This window comes from Phallusia mammillata, chromosome 3 (assembly GCF_965637545.1).
Source record: "Phallusia mammillata chromosome 3, kaPhaMamm4.hap1.1, whole genome shotgun sequence".
Classification (NCBI taxonomy): domain Eukaryota; kingdom Metazoa; phylum Chordata; class Ascidiacea; order Phlebobranchia; family Ascidiidae; genus Phallusia; species Phallusia mammillata.
Window position 1 is genome coordinate 15,992,099 of NC_137254.1, and position 16,387 is coordinate 16,008,485.

A 16,387-nucleotide genomic window follows, 5' to 3' on the forward strand; every position below is an offset into this window, starting at 1 on the left:
TTGACCGTTTTTGTGAAACATTACCTATATCTTCAAATATTCAATTGAAGTTTTAGATTCTTATGTACTTTTGCGTTAATATCTAATTACCATTTGCCCCCACATTCTATTTAAAAAACAACTTTAATTATTATTATTCGTATTTCTTTTCTAATAATTCTTTTGCTAACAACGAAATAAAATAACAATGTAATCAACCGTCCCGCTCGTGTATACATCGTCACACTCACCGAATAATGTAGTAGGCCTTTTCACGCACTTTTAAAGTCATGATATTATCAAACGTCTGTTCTAACGTTCATGTTGCTGTCCTGCGAGTGGAAATGCCAGGACTTCATGAAACCTCGCTTGTGATAATAAGCTTCCTTCGCCAACTCTGTAACAGCAGAAATCCCTAGCGTTCTGTTATATTATGTTTACATCAGCCTATGTAATATGAACTGCAATCGACTGCAGATTTCATTTTCCGCGATGTTTAAATGCCATTACAGATGTCGAAAAATGTTGTTAACATAGGCGCCGAGTTTTACAAAAATGCAAGGTGGAGGACTTAAAGTATGACGTCATTTTATGTGACGTCACTAATGCGTGCAATCACATCAGCTCAAACTAAAAGTCCAACTAACTTACAATAGAATGCAACGTTTGTCAAAATCATAATAAAGATGTTTTAAATAACATTGATCTGGAACACTTTGCTGTGACGTTTAGATTGGTTTAGCAGCGTTTAAAAAATTTTTTGTTTCGTTGTTGTTGCTTTGTTTCACATAAAAAACATTTATCACAGCACAATCGAATTGTACACAATAATGGCCAAACAGATTGCAGTTTTTTGTTGTTTGGCAACAATTGTGTGTTTGGCGTCATAAACAAGGCAATAACCCAAACAGGTTGGAGTGTTTTGTTGCTTGTTCGCCAGCACACTTGTTTAAAAGCAGAATCGTTCCTAATTTTTCTCAGATTTTACGATGTCCCGTAAGAAACCGCTGAAAACAAACGAAAATATCCACGGTGCCCGCCACCGTGCTTCACAAACGCAAGGTGGCGGCGCCACCCCGCCACCGCCTACTCGGCGCATATGTTTGTTAACACTTATGACGGCTAAAGCATCAGTCACATAATTCTGTTGAGTAATTTTAGCTTGTAATAGAAAGGCATTTTCAGAAACAGCTGGTGCCAAAACAAAAACATCACTTTAGCTTTAGAGTTCTTTTTTTTCATTTTCTTTTTGATAAGGGTGTTAAAATGTTACATTATCTGTTTGTCGCAAAGCAAAAAGATTTAGAATGGGTGTCAACTAATTAGTGATATGGAAGATCAAACACATAACGATGCAAGCCAACATCCTCTCTACGTTCTAATTCTCCACAGGATTATCGCACCTTTTTTACGCGTTTGTTTGATTTTACCCTTTGAGGTTTGAGTTGGTAAATTGTTTGTTACTTAATACTGATGTTTTAAAGCGTTCTGAAACAATAGATCTTACACAACTAATATACAATCTTGCTGACGGTAAGGTATTGTTTCAGTGAAGTACTGTGCGCTCTTACAGAAAGTTATAGTTAAAAGTCAGGGTTCTCAACACGTTCCAGGCCATGGACCACAGCCCCAGCCATAATAATATAGTGGACCATTTTTTTAGCAAGATCGAAGTATTCATACAAAACTGCTATTTGGACTTGAGACATAATTGTTTAAAACCGATTTTAAAGAAGTGAGATACAATAACATTTTGATACTCTTTCAACATGTTTATCACCAAATTTATTGGACGTCCTGTAGACCATCCAAAAACTCATGCACCACCAGTTTACATTAGGGGATTGTTAGAGAGTGTAGCCAGATTTTTCCCTAAAGTTACGGGCTATTGGTGGGACAAGACTTCAAAATTATCTCCCGTGAGATGTGTAGTAAGTTGCTATATACAAGTTTATCAGATCGGCCACATGACAATTAACAATGCCATGTCGCTTTGAGGTGTATCGCTCGCTTCAGAATAGGATGTAGCTCGTAATGTCGTAAAACTAAATCTTCTAAACTCTTGTAATGTTGACTGGTACTGTGTATGGAAAAATCGAAGTTTTAACCCTCGAGGAAGACAGGCACAGTCAAACTAGTTCCATTTAGTGGGTGCCATTTTTTTCCTTGCAACAAAACAGACGCAAAACATTTTTAACACCTTATCATTTTCCTTGCACCCCTGTCTTCAAACACAGAAGATGGTAGGGGAAAAAGAAACTCGGAGGCTAAAAAGGCTTGTGTTGTTTTCGCACCACTTGTCTCTGCATTCGATTTTTTTACAAATCAAACTTTAACTGATTTAGAAGTGGAGTTCAAAGAAATAGAAGGAATGAGGGCAGCAGTTGATTGTGGTAATAAAAGACACAAGAAATTTATTGCATATCAGATGTAGTGAATGTTAGCAAACATGCAGAGCCAAAAACTACTGTTCAGGCTGTGATCATTGGGACCGTGGTAGAATATTATTTACATGTTTTTTTAAAAAAACTTTTTGAGGTATAAGGAGTTATATAGAGACCTAAAAGATTGATTGTTCAAAAAGTTTGCAGGATCATAATGGCAAACCTGGAAATGAAATCGAAGTGTACAGGTTTCTCCTCTTTGAAATACAAACGTCATTCTGAAAATAAAAACTCAACGCGACGCTTTAAAACTCAACTGATCTTAAAAGAACATATTGGAGAAGCTGATCAGTTCGAACGACCACAGTTGATTCACACGGTAAAGAAACCTCACAGATGTGATGTTTGTGAGAAAGTATTTGGGTGCTACGGAAACTTGAAAAGACATATGTTGACTCACACCAAAGAGAAACTTTATAGATGTGATGTTTGTGAGAAGGTATTTGGACGCTATGGTCACTTGAAGAGACATATGTTGACTCACACCAAAGAGAAATCTCAGCAATGTGTAGTTTGTAAGAAAAGATTTAGTTCGGCGGGTTATTTAAAGACACATTTATTGATCCACAGTAACGAAAGACCGCATGAATGTAACATTTGTTATAAACGATTTAATCGCCGCGAAAATTTAAAAACGCACATATTGACTCACACGCATGAGAAACGCCACCGATGTGATGTATGTGAAAAGGCATTTATCACGGGCGGGTTGTTAAAAAAACACATGTTGACCCACACCGATGTCAAAAAGTATCAATGCGACCTTTGCACAAAAAGATTCGGTCGTAGTGGGGATTTGAAAAAACACATGTTGACTCACACCAACGAAAAACACTATCGATGTAATGTCTGCGAGAAAAGATTTGGCTTAAGCGGAAATTTGAAAAGGCACATGTTGATACACACGAAAGAGAAACCCCACCATTGTGAGATTTGTAAGAATCGATTCTGCCGTAGAGATACATTAAAACATGACTCACATCAAAGAAATCAACGGTAATGTGGTCAATGTGAAAAAAGGACAATAAAGTAAAAAAACACATTGCGGCTGTAAAAAAACATACTTTCGTCCACTTATATGTAGTTAGTGAAAAACGACGTGTTTTCTTGCGGTATTATAATTTGCAATTATGTGGAATCATTTTTCGAGACTTATTTATAATGTGGCGTTTAATTGTAGTCACTGCAGCAAAAAGTGGATGAAAATATGTTTTTTTATAAATATGTTGGTGGAAGTATAATATTAGAACATGTCCGGGCACATTTGCGAACAATCCAATGCGGCACAGGAATTTATTGCTTGTGTTTTGTATTCATCCTTGTTTACCGACGGTTGTTGCTGTTTTTTTCGTTTGGTTGTTATGTGATGTTCTTGTCCTTTTTTACTCGTCGCCTGTTTATGCGATAGTCAGAAAGAACTTTTAAATCTCCCCAATCATTTGCAACAGCTTCGTTAATGCAAACACTCCAGTTGTGACGACAAACATTGCAGTTTTTTCGACAAAATTTGGTGCCAAAATAACAATTGTTACGCAACAAAGAAAGTGACATTTATATAATTATTGTCTCATTCCACTTGTGTGCGTTGTGTTAAAATGTCAGAAGCAGGTTTTTTTAAGGTTTGGTTTGGGTGACCGCTAAGTAGTTTTAAGAGACCGGAAGTGTTTCATTTAAATACCAAAAACTGTAGTTGTAGTTGCAAGTCAAAATTTTGGGAAACCGCTGGAGAAATTTTGGGGACCGTTTCGGTCCCCCAAAACACCTTTAAAAAAACTCTGGTCATAAGTGGTATTTATATTATATATTTAATTTGTTTATCAATTAACAAGCTTTTAATGAGTAAAGAGAATTTAGTGCGATCGACCTGTCGAAAGCAGACGATTGACCAGTCGATCGCGATCGACGTGTTGGCCACAACTGATATATACAATCTTAACGGCGAATGACTAAAGTTTTTTAATGCACTTAGATGTAAATGATATGAACTACACTTGACACTGGTGATCTTTTTTGACAAAACAAAATTTTGAAACCACTTACTGTTGTGTAACAAACTCATCGAGCAGACAAAAAGAGCAAACTTGGGGAGTTGAATAGACATATTTTATTCAATAATTAACTGTACCTACTGCGAATATATGACCAGAATATCACAAAAAAATATATCAAATTTACACCCAAACCTTTCAATTATTTTGGGCAAATGCAAATGTTTTGGAACACATCACTAAAATACTAATTTAACATTATAAAGGGTAATTAAGTCTCTTAGAACTAAATACATTTGCTTTCGACAGTGCTGGTATCACAATGCTCTCTACTAAAAACCTTTGTATGTGTCAAGCGGTTTTCCTCATCCGCTTTATAACATACAGTGGCCTATTTAAGACTTACAGCCGAAAACACAACGCAGGTGATTCAAACCGGATGATAAAAGTTGCGTCGCTTATCCTGTAAAGATGCCGCTACATCTAACTGTGTTAATCGCGTATTATGTACCTGACATGAGTCTCTAGCGTTCTTTTCGATACACTGTTAAAACAGGATGCTGACAATATGCATTTACTCAAAATCGCTTCAGCAACATCACCAATACCACTGGTGCTTCTCAACTAAAATGCTTCGTATAATTAAGGTTTTCCATATACATCCGAACAAACTGTGGTCTACTTTGAGCTTACCGGTGCAAACCATGGAAAATGCAGGTGATTTAAACTGGACCAATACAGTGTCCTCGCGTAATCCTGTAACATCTTGACTGTTTTTGTCAAGCGCATTATGTTATTCCCTTTGATTAACTTTAAAGTTTTAGACAATAGTGGTAATTTATATTGCGACATAAAAAACTTTAAAAAAGTATATTTGTTCACTAAATTTAAATAATTAAAAAACATTATATTTGTGCACTAAATTTAAATAATTTAAAAACAATCAGAAAAAGCGAGATACAAATATATTTTCGTGTCGTCACCAGGTGGACTAATTAAATGGCATGAAGAGCAAGTAATTTCTTTCGGAGAATAAGATTTGCTAGTGGATAAAACCCATTAAGTTAATAAAGTCAAATGCTAGCGGTATTTTATATCAAGGAACTCCTTTCCAATCAATTTATTTATTTGTGTGCATTAGAAGTGTCGATGTAGCAGATTACGTGGTACGTGCTTTTGTTAAACATTGCGTGACACCTTTTTGTCGGGATCTTACCCAAAATTTGCTTGACCCAGTAATTGAAATTCCTCAGGTTATTTAGTCATTGTAATATTCACCACATTTAAAATTACATACGAGGTTTGAAACGGCTGTTGGTGATAGATTAAATCTTTTATAAATATTGCTTTAGAGTTTGTTGCATTAGTATAAAGTATGACATGAAGTTGTAAAGAAAAAAATGGTACAAAAAATCATTTAACAAACTAAATAAGTCAACACAAAAAGAACTGTATTTCTCTTAACATATTTCAAAAACATATGACCTTGAATTAAATCTGTCTGTGTGTGCGTTTTTCCAAGTTAGAAAATGGGGTTCAAAAGAAACGCATAACGTTGCTAATGGAAACCTTATGTGACCAAAGAAATCGTCTGTAACACGAAAATATTAATGAGAGATGTCATCTCACGCAAATTACTAATTTGTATATTTTAATATCTGCTTTAAATAATCATAACGTTTTATGTTGGAATCAATATTAATTTAAATTTAACAATTGTATAAAGGCGGTGAAGTTTCTATCAAGCCGCTATTTGGTGAGTATTGTTTATGCCTTCACTTGTTTCCGCTGTTTTAACGCATGTACGTCTCCGTAATCCCGAATATATCAACTTGCTGACCGTACATATTGTTTGAGATACTAATATAGCTGACTAGTTTTAGCCTCAAAAACAGGTAATGATTACACTGTTAACCAGTGTGATTGTCAGCAAAACGACAGTGACAGGACTTTAACGCACATGTAATATTCTGAACCAGTGGTTGTCAACCTGTGGGTCGCGACCGCAAGTGAGGTCGCCTAAACTTTTTTCTGGGTTTGCTATAAATTGAATTCTTCTTCTTTCTGTTGGACGTTGTTATTGCCGTTTAAATGTCCGGGCAGTTGTCGACCAACCAGCGGACAATCTTATCATACAAGGCCGCCAGGCCGCTCTTTCCATTTAATGGACTGTATATCGGACACCGTGATGATATGTGGTCAACTGTCTGCTTCTCCACGCCACACTCGCATACCGCAGGTGTAGCCAGGCCCCACTTGTAGATAGACAACCTAAAGCGCCCCAACCCCGTTCTCAGCCTGGTCAGGCGGGTCCAGGCCCGCCGAGGCAGACCGAACCCTGATGGCTTGTTTGATGGATCGGGGCAGTAGAAGTGAAGTGGGGGGGCTACTGTTTCCCCATCTCTTTTTCCATTTGGTGGTCATCCAGACGGTTGCGTCTGAGGTGTTATTGTCGCCGAGTAGCTCGAGAGCAGCCAGTGCAAAGGGCCACCTTGATGTTAATCTTTGTTTGATGTGGGCCGGCTCTGTAACCTTGTGGTAAAGAAGATGATGTTCCATTAAAGCGCGGCGTCCTAAACGTAATGTGAAGATCCGAACTTTTGTCTGTTATTGAAAACTTATTGAAAAAAGACTTTTTTCAATATTATTAAAAAAAGAAGAACTTTGTCTAACCTTAGTTATGTCGTATTTTGTGTTTGCATTTGGAAAAGGACTGCCTAAATCCGTAAGTTTGAATAACCTTGACTAAGTAGTTTTCCTGTTATTTTTATTATTAGTTAACTTTATCTTTATTAACCTTATCGACAAAAAACGAGTGTAAATGACACGTTTATCCAACAGTTTTAAACGCCCTATTCCACAGTTTTAAACGCGTAACAAGTGAGTCGTCAACGTTCTTGTAATGAGCAACTTACATAAGTCGTCAGCGCCATATTGTCCAACTTGTTTGAGCTGAAGACAGTGCTAACTGTTACAACCAGTGATTCCCAACCGCGGCTCCCAGCTAGCCTTCTTGCGGCTCTCATTGACGTTTGAAAATCCCACAAAAATATTTAAAAAAATCTATTTATAACAAAAAAATAAAAATCATATTCAAAAATTACCCTTGCTTGGCTTGGAGTTTATAATTAAGATGAGAGGAAAGTTGTGAATAGACTGCTATTGTTACGTCACTGTTGTTTCAAAGCAATGTGTCATAACTTTCCATTTGAACGAGCAGCAGCTATAGTTAAGGCAAAACCCAGCAGCAGCTGTCCAGTTCTTCTCGATACTCTATTTTTGTGAACTTTTTATTGAACTTGATCTAAAGTAGTTACAACCGCTATAAAACTGCAGTAGGATAATCAGTCATTTACTTAAGTTTTAGGTATATTCAAGCTTTAAATTATGTCAGAACAGCCTTCAAAGAAAGCACGTACACTTCAGCAGGAAAATCGTGTTTTTCAAAGTGATTGGGAAGCAAAGTATTTTCAAATTGAGGTAGACAACAAAGCCCATTGCCTTCTTTGTCCTGTGGTGATAAGTAGCGTAAAATCTTTTAACATTGAGAGGCACTACAAAACTCATTCTTCAGAATATGATTGCTACCAAGGAGAATCAAGGAAAAGGAAGTTGGAATCTCTTAAGTCGGCACGGCATAAGCAAACAAATATGTTCAAGGCTAGTAATGAATCTGAAGATATTACCAAAACATCATACAAGGTGAGCCATCTAATTGCTCGCAATATGAAGCCATACTCGGATGGTGAAATTATGAAGCAGGCTATAGTTACGTTTGCAACAGAATGCTGTTCAAGTTCCGTAAAAGAAAAGGCAAAAAAGTTGCAGCTGAGTAATACTACAGTAACACGGCGCATTGAATGTATAGCAAACGACCAACATGATCAGCTTCTTGAGAAATCAAAAAATTTTGTGTGCTACTCTGTCGCGCTAGACAGCTCAAAAGATGTCACCGACACAGAGCAATTAGCTGTGTTTATTAGGGGAGTCATGCCGGATTTTACGATTTGTGAAGAATATCTCACTTTGCGTTCTATTCATGGCTCAACTAAAGGAACAGATATGTTTCGTGAATTTCATGCTACTCTTGAAGAAGCACATTTGGACCCATCAAAGTTGGTTGGAGTGGCAACGGATGGCTGTCCTTCCATGCTTGGAGCAAATCAAGGGCTTCAAGGGCTCATCAATAAATGGCGAGACGAGTATCATCTTGCTCCGGTGACATGGCATCATTGTATTTTACACCAAGAAAGTCTGGTTGCTAAGTCACTCAACATGTCTAATGTGATGGATGTGGTAATAACAACAGTAAACTGGATTAGAGCAAACGCACTTAAGCATCGGAAGTTCAAAAAGTTTTTAGCAGATACTGACGCTGAGTATGGTGACGTAGCCATGTTCACAGCCGTACGATGGCTAAGCCGCGCTTCATGTATCAAAAGATTTTATGATCTTCTTCCAGAGATTAAAATGTTTGCTGAAGGAAAGAAAGATATTCCTCAGCTTGGCGACGAAGATTGGGTTGCTGATTTGGCGTTTTTTGTGGATATCACCGCACACCTTTCTTCTCTAAATCGCACTCTACAAGGCAATAACAAGCTTTGTCATGATTTGTATAGCACAGCAACTGCTTTTATTAACAAACTTTGTCTTTGGAAAACGCAGCTTGCAGGTGGTGTTACAACACATTTTCCAACGCTATCTGACCATCAAACCAATGGATCATTTGATGCATACAACAGGCTTATCAGCAACTTGATTTATGAGTTCAACCGCCGCATTGACGGAATGAATGCTTTTTTGCCCATGATGAAAATGTTTTCAAATCCTATTGCAATTAATGTGGCCACTGCCCCTGACAATTTTCAATTGGAGTTGCTAGACATGCAGTCAGATATCGAGCTCAAGCAATTATTTAAAAGTGAAGATTTACTTGAATTTTGGAGTCAAGTTCCAGAGGGAAAGTATCCCAACTTGATAACCAATGCCCAGAAAAACACCTCTCTATTTGGATCAACTTATGTGTGTGAAGCACTTTTCAGCAAAATGGTCGTAATCAAAAATCAATATCGCAATCGATTGACCGATGACCACCTCAAGCAGCTACTGCGTACTGCATCCTCTGCAATTACGCCTCGCTTTGACACACTTCTCAAAGCCAATGCCAAGTTGGACATTAAATTGATTTGTGTTTTTTTTTCTTGTTAGTGTTGCTATTCGTTGGTACGTGCTTTCATGCTTTATAATTTTTGTTATACTTAATGAGTATATTCGTGCGGCTCCAAACGTACTCTGAAATTTGAAATTCGGCCCTGACACCAAAAAAGGTTGGGAACCACTGGTTACAACCTATAGTGTTCCATCAGTGCAGCTGCTCAAAGAGTATTAAATACATGAGTGGAACCTCTGACGTAACAATGGACTTTTAGGGCTTTTCCTTCGTCCTGCGTCACGGTTCAGTGCATAGAAGTTTTGTCAGCATTTTGTTGTAGTTCGCTTGTGTTCTATGGGTTATTTTTGCTTAAAAATGTAAACGGTTAAGCGTATAGCGCGCAAAACGATACGAAATTGTCATCGCATGTTTCCATCTCTGTTGCAAAAGAAACAAACTATAAAAGATTGTTCACAGTGGTACTGAAACAGGTTTTGTGCAACAAGAAAGAGAATTTTTTTGTGAATAAAAAGCAAATTTGGCCAGAGCCTATTTGTCAGGTTCATAAAGTTTTCACCGATGAATTTTAGAATTCCGACCAAAAACAAGAAGCATTTTTTATTTTCAATGGAACCCAGCTATGGTTTTTAATAGCTACAAATCACTGAAAGCAGCAAAGGTAAGTGTATTTTTGACCATTTCATTTGAACTTTCATTGCCTGCCAGGCAATCTGATGAGCTCTAACAGAGCGAAAAAGTTCTACAACTTTATATTTGTAGGTAATAATTTATTCATAAAATATGTCTAAGCTTTGCTGTCTGCCGCAATGCCACAACCGGACACAACAATTCACATTATTTCATGTTTCAAACAAAAAATATACAAATTCATCACAGTTCCAATGGGTCGATAGCCTTGAAAAAATTATTCTTGGGTATAGAAGCGATCAACACATCAAGGAGCTGTACAAAAAAGACAGCGCCCGAATTTGTCAAATCCACTTTTTAAAAGATTTTTTTTACAAAAAATGGTTGCTTTATTTAATAGAAGCCAGCCGCAACCAGCTGAAGATTGGAAGCCTTTCAACACAAAATATGCCCCAGAAAAGTTTTAAATATGAAAAAAGTGTCAGGCAACCACCATCAGAAAGAAAAGTGACTCCTCAGTTGTATTATAAAAACTTTTCAGCTTTCAAAAGAGCAAAAATCCCAAATGGTTGGGAAAAAAGTTTTTGAAGACAAACTTTGTTTAGTCTTCAAAGATGACCATGATCAGCCCAAATATTTAGTTGCTGTTAATTCAAAATTTTCAGTAAATGCCAGTTATTATGGATGGGGAGGTAAAGCCAGTCACATTGAAAAGTAGTGTAAGAATTTCTCTGCGCTCTTGTAAGTTGTTTATAGAACCTCATGTTACACGCTTCATTGCGCATTGCACAACAAGCGTTTGATTGTTGCGTCACTCCTGCGCATGCGCGAACTGTAGCGTGGTTGATATCATTTCCAAGTTTGTGTGTCAGGGTTTGTCTCTTTCTGCCCGTGTCGACTGGTTAGCGATTGGGATTTATGTATAATGCTGTCGTAGTTGTGTAATCTAACCTAGTCTATACATTATTGCAGCTGTAAGTTATAGTGGCAAACTGTAAAGAATATTGGATTGTATTAACTGAAATTCGATTGGCGATCTTGTGATTCTGTGCATTGCTGTCGTGGTAAGCTTTCTTGCATATGTTTCTAACTTAAAGTGTTCGAATTTAATCTAATTTTGAATGTAAATATTACAGTTGTGACATCCGATCGCCTATAAACTGCACAGTCGTGTTGACTGCAAGTACATATTGCTGGTGAGTGAATCGTATGTGCTGTGACGTCATAATGCCTTATTCATGTGTGATATGTTATTTCAGCTTTGCCACTCACTGAGTTACCTCTGTGGGCCATTTCTCACAGTTAAAAAACTGCATTGCTACGTGACTGACTTTTCTCGTATTCGCCGATTAAAGCATTTCATTTGAGGGTGTGCTGTCGGTGTTTTGGTGAAGTACACGGGGAGTAGTTACGTACATGCGGTAATTACGGAGATTGCAGAGGTGACCTGTTACGCCGTCCGAAGAAGCTGGCCACTTTTCCGAAAGGACTGCGTTACATCGTTTTTTAACTGTGACTGTCGCAATGTCTGCCGACAAGTCGAAAATTGTGTCCGCCTTGAAGGCGCTGCAAAATAGTTATTTGCGTGCTGAAAACCTAATGATTAAACCCGAAGGTGCAATTCCACTAAAGGATTTTCTACCTATGCTTGATTTGGATTTTAAAGTCGTCATGGACTTGTGCGACAAAATGTCAGATTCGGATACGTTACCCGAAACAGTTTGTCGTAAAGCCGATTGCCGTTGGGAAAAGGAAGAATTTGACGAAAGGGTGCAGCAATTTCCAACGCCAGAACCGAGTCACCATGTTCCCGATGACAGATTGTCTGTTCAATCGAGTCGAAATTCAACTACGAGTTCGATTCGAAGTGAGATTCGCCGAAGTCGCGTGAAGGTAAAAATTGCACGACTCGCCCATGATCAGGAAGTAGCAAACCAGCGACGAGCTTCTGAAGAAGCTGAAAGACTGCGACGCAGAAGACAAGGCGCGTCGCCTAAGGGAAGCTGCCCAGCGTGCTGATGAGAAAGAGATTGTAAAGGCCCAGCGTGCTGATGAGGAAGAGATTGCAAAAGTCCAGCGTGCTGCGGAGGAAGAGGTCGCAAGGATGAAAATGGAGGCTGATCGTATCGAAGAGGATGCTCGAAGAAATGCTCAAGATAGGCGCTGTCAACTTCAACTAGCTGAGGTTGAAGCTCATGCTTGGGAGGAAGAATCAACGTGCGAATCTCCTCAAAATTCGCAGTTCCCCCTGATGAAATCAGGCAGTACGCAGTCACCAATACCTGTAACAGAAGATAAGCAGTACATGGGTGCGTCGCCCCAAATATTTCCTAAATTACCTCACGGCAATAAGCACTCGCTAGAACGCGAAAAGCCATTTGTAGGCTTTTCCAAACCATCCCACGAGCAGCCCTCACAATGTGAACGCTTTTTGCCCAGGCCTGTAGTGAAGAAATTTGATGGAGACCCCATGAACTACTGGTCGTTCGTGCGCCAGTTTGACGTGTATATTGCAAAAAAGTCACGAAGTTATGATATGCGTTTGTTGTTTCTGCAGCAGCACTGCGAACCGCATATCTGCGAAAAATTAGAACGTTTTAATGCCAAGGATCCCGTTGAAGGATATAAGTTGGCGTGGCAAACTCTACACGAAGAATATGGCCAACCGCATGTAATAGCACAACGATGCGAGCAACATCTCAAGGCGTCTCCGGTCGTTGAGACCCACGATCCGGAAGGACTGATGAAACTATCTGTGTTACTAGATAAATGTTGCACGGCCTTGCATGATATAAGATATGCGTCTAGTGTAGACTCGATGGAGATAATGCTAACCGTCGCAAGAAAGCTTCCCGTGCCACTGCGTGATGAATGGATTGCGAGGGTCACCGATATAGAGAAGAAGACAGGAGAAGAGCGAACTTTGCTGCGTTGACCGAGTTTATTGGTGAAAAGAGTCAACAAGCGAATTCAATATTTGGGAAGGCTCTGTTTACCCCAAAGGAATCCAAGGCCGCGAATCAACATACAAAGGCTACAGTACACAATACCGTCACTTCGGAACCCTCGTCTTCTGTAAGATGTGTATTGTGCGGCTACCCACATCAAGTGTACGACTGTCCTGCCTTCAAGGAAAAGACATACTTAGAGCGGCGTAAGTTTGTTCGAACAAAGGGACTGTGTTTTAGATGTCTTAAGGGAGATCACATTGCCAGTGATTGCAACGCAACAAGTACCTGCAAGGTTGAGGGTTGTAATGCAACGTCCCATCACCATCTCTTACACGATCCGGCCTTCCGTGCTAAGCCGCATTTCATCGACAACGGAAATCCTACTTGTACTGCGATTCAGACGCAGGAGTACAGTGCCAGTGTGAATGCTGCGAGCGTATACTTGAATGTGGTTTCAGTTGTTGTGCGACATGGAAACACAGCAATCGCGACATATGCCTTTCTGGACCAGGGGTCCACTACTACGTTTTGTGAACGTAAATTAATGGATAAATTAGGAGCCTGTGGCAAACCTAAACAAATAGTCTTGAATACTCTAACGACGCCCCGTCATTTGAACACTGTTGCTATATCCGTTGCAGTTGAACCGCTGGGTGGCGGAGAACCAATTGACCTTCCCGACGTTGTTGTGGTCAACAAAATTCCTGTGATGCCAAACGTTGTGCCCGACATACAGACGTTAAGGGCGCATCGTTCTTTGCAAGACGTGAGGTTATGCAGCGTTCCAGGGGGGTCGGTTACATTACTGATTGGCGCCAATATCCCCGTCGCACATCGAGTGAAGTCTGTCCGCCCGGGAGACGATTATTGCCCGGATGCAGTGAGGACGCCTTTGGGTTGGTCTTTGCTTGGACAAACCTTTGAATCAAAAAATCCCACCGCCCGTGTCCATTTCGCATCTGCTGTTGAAAATGCTCACGCCATGTTCTTGAGCGATGAAGGAGATTTTTTGCCTACTGACGGAGCGGATGGGGAAGTGTTGGGTACTCCATTTTCGACTGAGGATAGAAAAACATTTCGGATGATGAAGGATTCTGTTAAATTTGTTGATGGACACTATGAATTGCCACTTTCGTGGAGACACGACCACCAAATCATGCCCGACAACCTCAAAATGGCGACAAAACGGTTAGGCTGCCTAAGACGCCGTCTAGCAAGGGATGACGTGATGATGTCGAAATATGGAGAGCAAATGCAAACCACAATTGACAAGGGGTATGCTGAAGAAATTTCCACAGAGGAATTAAGTACTAATCAACGCGTTTGGTACATTCCCCATCACGGTGTTGTAAATCCCAACAAGCCAGGTAAACTCCGCGTTGTATTTTGCCTACGTTTTTTATGGTGGCCAGGAGGCGATCTGTCAAGGGCCCCAACTCCGCACAGAATGAAGGTTCACCTGTTTGGCGCAGCTTCGTCTCCAAGCTGTGCTGCATTTTGTTTGCGACAAGCTGCCAGTGACTTTGGCAGTGAATTTGAACCGCTTGTCGCGTCTACTGTGGAAAGAAACTTTTATGTGGACGATTGCCTCACGTCGGTTTCGGATGTTAACACTGGTCTGGAACTCGTTGCAGGACTGCGCTCCCTGCTTGCGAAAGGCGGGTTTCGATTGACCAAGTGGCTATCCAACAGCAAGGAAATCTTGGATAGTTTACCGACTGAGGAACTGTCCAAGTCTCTGTTGACGCACCCTCTAGATCAGGGGCGGGCAACTTCTCCAGTCGGCGGGCCTGATATGGGAAAATAAAGTACTTGGCGGGCCAGATTCCCGAATCGATACATTAATCGCGTATTTATCCAGTGATTTAAAACGGATTTTTGACCACCTAAACCAGTGGTCTTCAACCATTTTAGCGAAATCGCCCCCTTGCTAGGGCACTGACTCAATATCGCCCCCCATTATATCGTTTTTTTTTTAAGTTCTTGACTCTTGAGCATTTGCGTGCAATTAGATTTACCCAGCACCAACGAATGCTTATGTTAACAGTTAAAACCCAATTTAATTGCTACAACAACACTGAGGGTCAATTTCACGCAATTCTAACGCATCCAAGCAAAGTTTGTGACGTCATAGACAAGATAACATCATACGATTATGCGCAAACTATAGCTATTTTTGTTATTTTGATTAAAAGTAATGGGGCATTACTCGGCAAAAGAGAAACCCATACATTCCTCATTAATAACTTACACTAGATTTATCAAATTTAAGGATGATACAAAAACCTCGCAGTTTTTGAAGCGCTAGCAGACCTATAGAAAGTGTAAAAGTGAAACAAGTTTGAGGGAAAGCTCGTTACCGTTATATTAAAAAGGTATAGCCGGTCACCATACATAGTGCATACACCAATTTAATGCATACACCACAGACTTAGATAGTTTTTTTTTGCTTAGATAGTAACGGCGGGAAAGTTTTTTGCTATTGGGGAGCGTTACTGTCCGTTACAACTATAATTTGACGTAGTATGCAAGTAGTGGGGATTGCGGCAGACTGTGGCCGCGGGCCACATTACCATGTAAGACCCGTAAACTGTCTGCGGGCCGGTCAAAATCCCGTCGCGGGCCGGATCCGGCCCGCGGGCCGTATGTTGCCCGCCCCTGCTCTAGATGCAGATCTACAGGAGCGTGTGCTTGGTGTACATTGGAGCGTTCAAGCCGATGAGTTTAATTTCACGGTTTCTTTGCCGGTGAAACCGCGCACTCGTCGGGGATTGCTGTCAACGATGAATTCGTTGTTCGACCCGCTGGGGTTTGTTGTTCCAGTGTTAGTGGAAGCATGTTTGATCTACCGAAGTTTATGTCAGCAAGAAATCGAGTGGGACGAGGAAATGCCCCCAAAGGACCTACGGAAATGGGAAAGATGGTTATTCAGGTTGTCAAGTCTACGCGACATCAGTATCCCGCGTTCATTTAACTTGCACGCGTACGACAATGTACAAGAAAGCCGATTGCATGTATTTTCCGATGCATCGAAGGAGGCATATGGCGCAGTGTGTTACCTGCGATCTACAAGAAAGGACTCTGTCACATGTACTCTTGTCATGAGTAAATCTCGACTGGCCCCTCAAGGAGAAGTTTCCATTAATCGGCTTGAACTAATGGCTGCTGTTACTGCTGTGAAGATGGAGCAGACAATCAAGGGGGAACTAGGGTTAGATCTGCGTC

At 40.1% G+C, this 16,387-nt stretch overlaps 1 long non-coding RNA gene and 1 pseudogene across 1 annotated transcript; both read left to right on the plus strand.

Annotated features, from left to right (window-relative positions):
• Nucleotides 1-1,412: 1,412 nt before the first annotated feature.
• On the plus strand, nucleotides 1,413-3,998 carry LOC145220362 (uncharacterized; annotated as a pseudogene).
• Nucleotides 3,999-10,939: 6,941 nt separating this feature from the next.
• On the plus strand, nucleotides 10,940-11,724 carry LOC145218686 (uncharacterized). The gene is made up of 3 exons (XR_013857693.1): nucleotides 10,940-11,275; nucleotides 11,348-11,407; nucleotides 11,471-11,724. It is a non-coding gene; the product is annotated as an uncharacterized LOC145218686 (long non-coding RNA).
• Nucleotides 11,725-16,387: the final 4,663 nt, after the last annotated feature.